General features: G+C 31.9%; 1 long non-coding RNA gene across 2 annotated transcripts; it reads left to right on the top strand.

Annotated features, from left to right (window-relative positions):
* The first annotated feature begins 511 nt into the window (after nt 1–511).
* LOC148605381 (uncharacterized) lies at nt 512–5,152 on the top strand. 2 transcript variants are annotated; one of them, XR_015916206.1, is made up of 3 exons: nt 512–818; nt 2,947–3,082; nt 4,978–5,152. It is a non-coding gene; the product is annotated as an uncharacterized LOC148605381 (long non-coding RNA). The 2 variants fall into 2 exon arrangements; XR_015916205.1 differs by having other exon boundaries at nt 2,947–3,067.
* Nucleotides 5,153–12,238: the final 7,086 nt, after the last annotated feature.

The raw sequence follows: 12,238 nt of genomic DNA on the forward strand, positions 1-12,238 counted from the left end.
AACCTTTGTGTAAATTTGCTGAGTCGTTGTGGAATCGATTCGTAAATCAGTTTTTTGTTCATCGGTGTATACAAGTACGAATCCATCTTCTACTGAACAATAAAATAAGTGAAGGCTGGCTTGTTTATATAATGACAGACAACACTAGGGCTTACTATTCAGATTTTGCATTTGTACAAATAAATAAGTTTTGACATTGAACTTCCGTGCCTGTGACTAAAAAGGCAAGTGTAAGTGTAAAATTTAGAACAAGACAAACTATACTCGGTGCACAGTCTTAAATCGTACTTTAACCAAAGCTTTTTCTAATCTTCACTGAAAAAAAATTAAAATATTAAATTTGATTGTTTAGATTTTCATATTGAGGGTTTTAGATAATAACAAACAACGATCGTATTTACCACGTGATTATTATTCTTATATAACCAATCCGTTGTGTATTCTTCATACATATCTATGTTAAATTATGTAATTTTATAATGTTGTGTCCTTTTGCTTTCTATTTAAAAGAGCAGAAGTAATTAGTCTCAGGAGGATAACATATATATATATATATAATTTAGTATAACAAGTGAAACTAAGCTAAAATATGCAATAATTAATATATTTTTTTTTAAACTTACCATCCACAAAAATATTATGCCACGAATATTCATCAACAAGTTATCTTCTCTACTCATAAATCATTCTAGGAAAAACACATTTCTGAGGGACGGTGTATTATTATCAACCAGGGAGGACCGGTGCAAATTCTGAAAAATATGAATGTCCTGTATTGATCTGGGATGTAATAAAGCAATGCCTCTAGATTTGAAAAGGTAAACAGAAGAAAAAGAATAACGAACAGTGTAAAGTTTTATTTAAAAAAGCATTGATGGCTTTTGCAAATAAGTTATATCTTTTTTTTTTGTAATTTCGTTATTCATATAGAATTTTTTTTAATGTTGATATTTTGTTAATGTATTTTTAGATTATTCTAAAGAAATATTGGACAAATAACTATGCTTGTCACAAATACAGTAATTTCCCTTCCGGGTTTTTTTTATCATATTTATCAAAGTTTGCAGTATTACATGTTTTCATATACATAGATCACTGAGGCATCATTTCTTGCAATGTACATGGTAGAACCTCTCGATGGTGAATTTGTCTTTAATTTTGGTTTTGAGTACTTTATATAAACACTTGATTTTTTGGATTAAGATCTTCCTTTATATTTGATTCTCATGTTGCTGATAACAGGTTATCCCTTCAAACACGCGTATAGCATTTTTTTTTAAATATGCAATATATATGATTGTTATTTTTTTTGTATTCTGTTTTTTACTATTGCCCAGATTTTTTCCGTTCAATAATGTTGTAGTTACCCTTCATTATTCTATAAGATTATTTCAAAAGGTGATGGTTGCAGGGACATATTCTTATAGAAGTAAGAAAATAGTTTTATGACTTTTAAATTTGTATTTAAAAATATTAAGAATGTCTGATAATATAATAATAAAATTTATCTAGTGATACTTGCGGCTAGATCCTTGCGTTTGTGATTTTGCTATCACTGTCTCTACATATACCTATATACTGTGTTGAATAATTGAAAATAGCCACAAAGATTATTTTTTCACACTTGATAGTCATTTATTTCCAGGTATTGTTCTTCTAGAAGGTGAAACTACATTTGTACATATACACAACAATGTACAATGAATTAAAGCTGGTTGTGTCTGTTTTAGTTTGGTGGATGATGAATGATCTCCTCAGATTTCAAGTCTACATTGTTAAATTAGGCATGTTTTATAATTTCCATTCCGTGTTGAATCAAAACGCTCAGATATAAGCATACATATTTTTTTTACCTTGACAGGCCTGTTGTGTTTAGGGTACATGTGTCATTAAAGATTATAAAACATAGTGTCACCTTCAGTAATGTAAGGTTTCGATTATTTCTCTGCTTGAGATTTTTATGCCTCCTTTTAATCACTTTTACTGTGTTATTATGGCCCAGAATAAAGGATGTGTTCGAATTAAGTTTAGATAAACCGTCACTGATACATACTTTTTACTTGTTCCAACTGTTTATAAGAATGATGCAAAATCTGTAAAATGTGATACACCCCAAAAAAAGGCTACATATTTTTATTTTTGTTATTAAGTTGCTTTATAGGTCTATATGATGCAATGTATAATTATTCAATCTAATCTGTCTGCTCTTAGGAGATAATCCACATAGACAATCTAATTGTTTCTATTGTATTTTAATGTCATTTACAGAGCTATCTCCTTAATTTTGAATTATACAGTACATCCTAAATATTTTTTATCTTTTAAGAGCACAGGTTATATGAATAGATACATGTTATAGTCGGTTCACTATGACATTTTAAACAAAATGTAGGCTTTCCAACCGTGAATCACATTTTGCACGATTCTTAGCTGGAGTACTACTTAACATACGGTTGTACCAACCTACATTTCTCAGTTCATTTTATTGTGATATACATAATGTGCATGCAAATGTAAGTTTTTATGCAGCGTAAATTTTACTGATTACCAGTGAATAGCATTCTATACCAGTTGATTTCCTTAGAGGGGCATAATTACTGGTCATCCGAGGATATCATGTCAGTTAATTCATTTTATTTTGGTATAGTTAATAGACATATAATCCATAACCCCATCCCAAAGCGTTAGAACATTTGGCGGGTGTTAGTATTTGTGACTTATCCAGATATCATGCATACATTTCAGATTTTAAGGGCAAAAATACCTTGTACACTTAACCCACATAATCTCTGCGCAAGACTCTGCACATGTAATATATACATTGTGGGTTATTTATACATTCAATGTTGATGATTCCTTTTTGCTGGAATTGATTGTCAATGTGTTAGCAGTTTGAAAAAGTTTATTAAAAATAGTTAAGTTCTAATACTAGAAATATAATTTCAGATTCCATGACGTATTCAACTTTACTCCAGATGAATAGCCCAGAGCTATCAATTTGTATCAAAAGATGTCATACCACAAGAGAAAGACTGGGATGGACTTTGATGTCAAGACTTGAATAAAAGTTGTCCAGGAAATAGTTTGAGTACATTTTCAATTATCTCATAATTGAGTTTACATACTCGACATCTATGTGTAGCCGGTGTACGTCCATTAACAAGACCATTCTGGTGTTTATTTAACAATTACGAGTTAAAAATCGTATGCACACATATCACATTCACTGTTGGTATATATATATTTATATTTGGCATGCGCAAATTTGGAAAAAGGCCTCCCGTTAAGGTTTTTAATGTACCTACATAACACACGGCTAATTTTGGTATGGATCAATGAAAATGCATCACGTTTCTTAAATTTATGCGGGATCAAATATATGTCGAAAAGCTTGTAATAATACAGTGAGATTCAATATCTTTTTTAACTTTTGATGCTGAATCATTTCTTTTATTAATAGAAAGATAAAACATTGTCATAAAAAGGAGAAAATCTTGATAAAAACAATATTACACCATAAATAATTAAATGCAACAACATTATTGTCGACCCCCCTTAAAACAGCACAAAAACATTATATTACTTTAGATTTCTTATCAAAATAACCTATTTGAACTTTCATAAGTCATTTTTTAATCTTATTTCGAATACATTAAAGCGATTTATTCACTTAATGAAGATCAATGATGTGACTTAATATTTTAACAAGCCTTTAAAATAAATAGCTGTGGAGCTGTTTTTCGGATTGTTTTTCGTGATTATGCCGGCCTCGTTTTATTCAGTGTGTAAATTGAAATATTCCTTAAAAAAGACATAATATTTGCGTATTATGATCGAGTTTCAGTTCCGTTGAATGCATTCCCTGCCCCTGAAACGTATACAAAGTCAATAAATTGGCATCGCTGTATTATATGCCAATCTGTCACACAGCAGAAATTAACTGCTTTTCAACTGATAAAATATTCCAAACTTTTATAAATGCTTTAAGGCAGGAAAGGTGATGTATTATAGAATGTTACTTATTGAATTTGATCCATTCGATGACATTCCTTCAAACAAAATTAGGCATCACAACAGTTATTACAAGACTCATACAAGTAAACGACACCTTACATTCTTTATTTTGATTGTCTGTTTTCCATGTCTGGTTTTTGTCCCCTGTTTACATCCTTTTGATTTCCGCTAGAATCTCAGTTCTGTTGATTACTCTTCAATCTCAATCGAGTTTTTATTATACTCGAAGAGAAACTTCTTTTTTGGGTACATGTCCAAACCAATTGACTATATCTAATACCTTACACAATTGGCCGTCTTGCATTTTGTGCGAAAAGATGGGAAACTCCATCGTGTTCATTTGTATTTCAAAAATACAGCATAACTTAGGCGTGATACAAAATCGACAAGCTATCAAATGAGAGCATGTGCGTATACCATTCATGTGACTTATCAAATCTATAAGTGTAGAGTTGTTCGTTTTGAAAAAAAGGGTCTCTTGTTAAAAAATAGACATATCCCTTTCTGCATACAGACAAGTTATTCAAATACGCGTCATTTTAGTCTTCACTAATTTCTTTATAAATATTTCGGGGACAATATAGTTGTTGATGTTGAATCATGGTCATGGGAAGTCAAAGTTTGTATCAAGTAGTTTTTTCACAACTGTCTTAGGCACTCAGAGTTATTAGTTTAAAAACTGAAAAAAAAAGAATGTGTAATACTACCAAAGTCTCCGTAAACTTCAGAAAAAGAGACCAAAATACTGTATTTGGAAGCTTCAGTTCTAAGACGTTTGTATATATAGGAAAATGTTAAGGTTTGTCCGAATGCACTGTGTTATTGCTTACAAAGGCTCTAGTCACTCTTTGTATTGACCTCTCTTTGCAATTGCACTAAATCGAAGGTCAAAATTTCCACTTCAGCACTCATACTTTCATATATTCCTTGCTTCATATGACGAGGTTTGATTGTACATTGTAGCTGACAACCCTTGATATATACCCACTGTTTACTACCATTACGATGTCAAAGTTGACATGAATGCCGAAACAATAGATGGAAAGTGGAGAGTGCCGCATTTCATGTTTGTGAGGAGGTAAGTCGCAATAAAAATTAAATGCTTGGCAACGCAATCACAGAATCACCAGTTGTCGAATAAAAGCCCAGCCAATAGGCGAAAAAGTTTCATCGCTTTATATTGGTGCAACTAAAGCATAGATCTAACTGATACTGTTCAGAACAACTAGGTTTTTTCTAAGCTATCGGAATGTTTTCTTTCCATGCCGAAACCTCTCAATATTTGGTATTTCTTTAGAAATTTGACAGACAGCAACAATCAGAAATACAATATCAGTGGTGTGCTGATATATGTGAGCAAGCATTTTGACCATTTACTGTGCATACTTGAGCGTCTGTTTTCAGTTACACATTCTGCGGTTTGGTGGCTTTTATACTCTGCCGTGTTTTAATTCATCATTAGGAAAAAATGGGAAATGGGAGTCTTTGATATCTGTTGGTAGATACAGATTTATATTTAGTCACTCCTATTTACCAAGTGCTTTCAAGAAAACAACCCAGCTATGTCGTACGAAGTTTCATACTTCTGTGTAAGACTTATAGACGACTGGTGCTGCTCCTTTTGAGGTTGTATTAGGTAACAGTCAAGATTGTCTCGAAATACGTTAAGTGTTTTGGCATGCCGCATACAACATTTGACAGCTTTATGAGCGTTCTCTCACATTGGGCAATCATCAAAATTTAAATCATCAAAAAGCAATAAAAGCAACCTCGGGTGAAAAAAGGAGAAATTTTAAGAATGGGCATTCATACGTAGCCTCTAACTTCTTAAAGCATTATAAGTTTTGCTTATTAATAGTGAAGAGTGAAAAATATGTATGGCTTTCATTTGCATTCATTATTCTCATTGTTGCCTTACTTTTCTGTCTCTAAAAAAATAAGCACCTCAGACCCCTAATGGACCCCTGTCGTCTTACACGACATGCTTTATTCTGCCTACTGCATGAAGTTCCAGTGGCCGACGATCTTTTTTTCTCTTGTGTTGGTTTACCTTCCGATTAAGATATTCGTAGTTGTATGTTTGTCTAACTAAACGGGGAACAGTTTAAAGAAATTTAGCGAGCATGCTCACAATATCTAACACACAAACATTTACACACTTTAGTGTATTCAACCCTTTACATGTATGTAACCAAATAAAATATTGCCCATTGACCGATGTACGTGATATACATCTAAGATATTATTGTTACTAATCATTCACTTAAGTTTGAAGTAAATCGGTGAAAAAACGGAGGCGTTAGCTAGGCCACAAGACTTTATGACGGACGCATGGACATACGGAAGGATGCTAGGACACAGGTACAGACGTATGCACATATACTTGAACGGACCAAAACATCAAATATCCGAAACTTTTCGTTGCATATAATAAATAAGTGTCTTCGATTATAAGTTAACGCTTTTAACCCTTTTCCGACGTTTTTGCTTTAAAACAAAACAGCATGTCTTGCAATAAACCAACCAAGATCTTAGGTTTACAAAAATAGATAAATATTTTATTGTGACGAAGACATAAGTTTTGTTTATGTTTATAAGGCAAGAATAAAATGCCTGTCGTTTAATATGAAAACACCAAAAACTTTTTTTTCCCAAATAATGCGTTCTGTCCTAAATTTTAAAGAATTTCTAGAAGGTAAATTCAAAACTGAATAAAGTTAGATTTAAATTTCAGTTTAAAAAAAATGTAACCACTTCCTATTTTTACGACCAATTCTGAAAGTACAATTAAAGACCTTTCCAAAGATATATAATATAGCCATGTGTTAGGTAGGTGCATGAAAAACCTCGATATCCCTTGTTCGGTACTCGCCTATATGATTCAACTATGCAGGGAAATAATTATTGTTACGTTACCTGTTTGTTTGAAAAAGTTCATTCTTTACACAGAACAAAATAGAGGCATGCTTCTTATTTTACTACAAATAAAAGTTTTTTTAGTCATTACAAAAAATCAATACTATATAATACAGATGTGCACAATCAAGCAGACAGTTTTATAAACAAGAATTCATAAAAAAAAAAAAAAAAAAAAAAAAAAAAAAAAAAAAATTATCCATATATTGGTGTAACATATTACTGTATCTGTACATTTTACTAGTAGCAAGAATAATCGAAGGAACCAAGGTTATATCAGTAATCAAAAAAGTGCTATCCTATTTTTATTTTTTTATTATTATTTTTTTTTTTTTTTTTGATAATCTTATGGCTCAAATGGTAATGCATCACGCATGGTTTTCAAGATAAAAATTGATGAACTCTATCTTTGTTCACACTTCACACATGAAGTTAAAAACTCTTCCAAGAATAATAATATTTAATTAAATGTGTTTTATTCGACTTCGAAAAACAATTGCTGTCAGATAATGATTTGTCACTGTCACCCCTGTTTTTGATGACGAAGTTTTCACATCGAAAAAGAGGGTTGGTATTGATTTTGGGAAATATGGCCTTAACTGTTAGGGAATTAAGGGCCAAATTGAAGCATTTCATAGAATTTTATTCATGTACCTCATGTAAAAATAAATCAATGTGTCTGATATTGCTGCACAATTTTCTTTTCCATTAAGGTTAGACTGGTATTGATGGTTAAAATTCATACCCTTTAGGAATGATGGGCAAAAAAGGGCTGAAACAAGCATTTCCATTTCTGAAAAATTATATACCAGGAACAAGTAAATTGACCTCTTTGAGATTGTAGTACAAATGCCTTACCACTAAAAAGAGGCTGGAGTTAATTTTAGGGTTTGTGATTTTACCTTTTTAAGACTTAGGGGACAAAAAAAACAAGTATTTTCCTGATGTCTGGATGATAACTTGAGTAAAACAGAACTGATCTTTTTATATCACAATGTCACAGATGAGGACCAAAAACGGGCCACATTGATTCTTATGAAATTTGAACCATTCTAGTTAAATTCTCATCCAATTAATGGTCTCAAAGTTAACACATTCATTTGCTATAGAACAATAAATCATCTTACACTAATTGTATTATTTATTTTGCAGTCTCTGAAGAGCGAATACTGACGAAATGCACAGGAAAATTTTGCTTGAAATAAATGTTTGCTAGCAAGAAGTTTCTTTTTCTCTTAAAGATACAAAGTGTCAGGATAATGGCACAAACTTTACTGCTTTTAATTTTTACAAAAGATTGTAAGAAAATTTCTAATACATGTAACTTCATGTGACCTACTTACAATTATGCAGCTTCCTTTCAGAGTTGCGGTACTTTAAAACTTCAGTACAGAAATATCCTTATTCAATGTAACTGATAGATACCACACAGAGGGTTTCTATTAAACTTAAGAAAAATGAGAGTCAAGAATAAGAGCAACAAATTTTACCAAGCTCACCTATGTTAAGTGATATGTTCAATCCTAAACATGACATAGCAAAGTTCAACACTTCCATGCATGTACACCCAGAAAAAAAAATTGTAATGCAAATGTATATGACTTGTGTTATGATATATAAATTTAAACTTTAATTGCTGAAAAAAAGTAAAAAGGTAATCAAGTACCTTCCATTTTCCCTCTGTATAGTAGAGGTAATGTCCTCAATCATTTCATCTCCTTATTTCGTTGGGGGGGGGGTTTATATTGATAGATGTGTTCATTCTTCCTTCCGCTACGCAGAGGAGTTTCCATACTTAATGTTCCTCCTCCAACAGCACTAAATGGAATTTAGTGAAACTTTCATATAATAATTTAGTTGCAAACTTTTGATATTTTGAATTGCATGCACAAAGAAGATTACTTCGTCAGAAAAGAAAAATCTATTCTTATTGCTAAAACGATATGGTAATACAGTATTCACTTATACATCTCAAAATGTCCAGGGTTGTAATGCCTGCTTTATACTCTTCAATGATAAAAATACAATAGGGACTGTAAGTCTCATTCTAGTTTCATTTTCTTTACCGGGATTTCTGATGTAGAACGTATTGAAATCCGGATACCGATCTGCATTTTATTGTTTTATTGATCTCAAAATGCTGTATTACAATGCAAAATTTTCTATTTTACGGGGCTTTTTTAACACCTTTAACATATGGAAATAGGTATTTGTCATTTTTATTTGTTTTTTACACGAAAATGTACTTTGCTTTTATATACTGAACCCAAAGCCCTGAAAATAACAAATCTCTATGCATTTGAATGGTAGACTAGAGCCCATTATCGTGAAACCACGGAGTCACATGACGAGACTTACAAAACCTATACTTGCTGATGTAGAGCACATTATCAATAAATTATCAATTGCTGATAATTACAACAGTATTTTGTTTTTCAGAGATTCAAATAACATTCAAGACAAAACGAATGTATGTTCAGTTTGCTCTTCGTGACAATACCAGTCTGTGTCTATACTTACCCTCGGGCAAAATCAGTCTGTGTCAACACTTGTTTAAATACAAAAAGATGTCATAGAATGAATACAGATACTAAATTTGATCCTGTTAAACCAGTTTGTTTTTAATGTTTTGTATAACCGAGTTAATATTTTCTGATTTTTCTGATTTATGTTTCAAACGAACATATTTTTACGCATTCCAATACAGTTCGTTAAAAAATGTTATATGTAAAATGTGTATGTAAAGCAGAAGAATGAAAAAGGATCTTTTTAAAATGAGGACAAGATAATAATTTGTATAAACAAACAGACTCCTCCCCACCAACTGAATACATATCACAAATTGTCAAATTATATAATAGGATTCGCTAGTATAAGTGTATAGTATAAGTATAAGTGGTTTTGAACAGATTCGAATGATCCCATATGGTCATGTAATTTATTATGCACTTCGAGCGAGGTTTTAACACTCAAAAAATAGTTAATTCCACTATTTTTCTTATTGTAGAATTTCAATATAAAATTTACGTTAAATAATGTATATTGTATCATTGGCCTCCAATCATTTGCTTTCAGTTATATTTCAAACAAAAGATATATGACATGAGTATCCATTGGAAACTAACATGCACTTTGCCTATATAATAGACAAAGAGAAGTTTGAGGCTACACTTACAAAATTCAGAACAGAGACTGCGCCCTATATAGCCAAACTGTGCAACGTATCAAAAAAGGTGAAAAATGACTCTGAAGTAGAGATTAAGTTTAATGAAAGAAGCCGTACTACGCTTTGACTTAAGAAGAAAACTTTTCCGTAAGAAATGGATGGAAATTACAATGAACATTTATAATATGACACAGTGTGGTACGGACCTATCCTAAAATGGATTTAGTCGCAACAACCGACTGGTTTAATGTTCTTAATTAGATTTTATTCAATTAAACTGTGTAATTGATAGATTTCACTCTCAATAATCCATTTAACTTTACCAAACATCATTTCAATCACCAAATTACCATTGCCTCGTTATCCTCCCATTGGGTCAAATGGTATACTGTTGTATCAGTAATGATTTACAGTGTAATCTAGGAAACCAAGATTCTTGTGGAAATCAAAAGAATGTAATCTAGGTACATGGGCTTGCTCCCACTATCAAATATCCAGCCTTACTAGTATATAACCTACAAAAGGATGATACCAGATTTGGTGGTGCCTCTCTTCAGCTCAATTTTATTTTGTCAGATAAAACCGAATGTATCACTATTTACTGCTCAGCAATCACTTGACTAATGATGACTGAAACAACAAAAAAAACAGGTGTCACCATCAAACACTCCTAATTAAATCAGCACAATGATTTGAACATTCAAACTCTATGTTTCTACAATCGCTTGGACCGAAAGTGAAACGCACATTTTTCTGATTTTTCGCTAAGCTATTCAGAAACCTTTGCGTTTTGCAAAGGGCTTAAATTTGTACTTTACCTGCGTCATATAAATTGAAAGTATATACTCCCAGAAGGTATTGCACTAAGAAAAATGAATTATCATTGGTGATGCAAATAAAACTTCTAGAAACGCTTACCTACCGGTGTACCTGATCCATGTGACAAGTTTATAGCCCGAGTTGCTCATTTACTTATGTTTCTTTGTACGTATTATTTAGGCTAATTTATAATTTTGTTGCGTGTGTCTGCTTACCCTTCCTCGTATTTGCCCTGGGTTACATTTTTTTTTATTTCCGCTAGAATCTTGGTTACTCTTCAACATATATGCAGTTAATTGCAATATCAACTAAAAAACGAGATATCATCATACAAAGAATATCCTGTCTGACATTGTAACAGTTGCACCTTTCCAACATAGAATAACCTTTATCTGAAATACAAATTTATCATCTTCAAAGGACTAGGCCAAAATAGCAGCATGGAGAGTGTTTCTAAAGCAGTGGGTGCTGCTAATCCTTCTGAAGCATCTGAGTTCAACCCCTATTTTTATTGATTTTGTGCTGTTCGTTTTTCTGTCTTTTATGTTACTGTAAATGTACTAATTTTCGCAGTAGTTAATTTTTGCGGATTCTGTCAAATTAAAAATTTCACGAGTATCAATTATCACAGTTTCTAAAAAAAAAGATAAGCGTTATATTGTGTTAAAAAAATCCATTCCCCGGGTACTAATTTTCGCGGTTTTCTATCCATCGCGAAAATTGATACATTTACAGTATGCGATTTTTTTTATTTATCATATGCTCCTTTAGCGTCCCTGACTTTTTTCTCATCATTTGCACCGTAGTTATTTCTTCTTCATTCTTTCTCTAAAAGAAAAAAAACTGTTTTGAAATTGCAACTTGACTACCTTTACCATGAAAATATTACAAAATGCAAAGTAAGCTTGTGTTTTACAAAAGAAAATGCAAGCATTAATTCCCGGAATTTTGACAAAACTTTGTATAAATTTTGATCATAATACAAATGTAACAAATGAATGTTGAATGGTAAAAACGGTCCAATGTTTGAGCTTAAAGGTAATTGGGTTTTTTATGCTATTTAAGGAGGTAGACTTGGGGTAAGGGAAATAACTCTTTAAATCAGTGACATGTTTGTATCATATTCAATTTCACCAAAAACTTTCAAGTTTTCCTTTGAGACAGAATGAAATCAGTTCGAGTTATTTTGATGCTTACAATAGAATGGTGTAAAGTGGTGAATACAAACGTTCCACTGATTTGTGTCCCTAAGCCTAGGTCTACCTCCTTAAATGCTGTTCACTTTACGGCCATCCGAGGGGAAATTTGTATCACGTCCTTGAA

This window comes from Perna viridis, chromosome 10 (assembly GCF_037379345.1).
Source record: "Perna viridis isolate PV_CMFRI_1.1 ecotype Kerala chromosome 10, ASM3737934v1, whole genome shotgun sequence".
In the NCBI taxonomy this organism is placed as follows: Eukaryota; Metazoa; Mollusca; class Bivalvia; order Mytilida; family Mytilidae; genus Perna; species Perna viridis.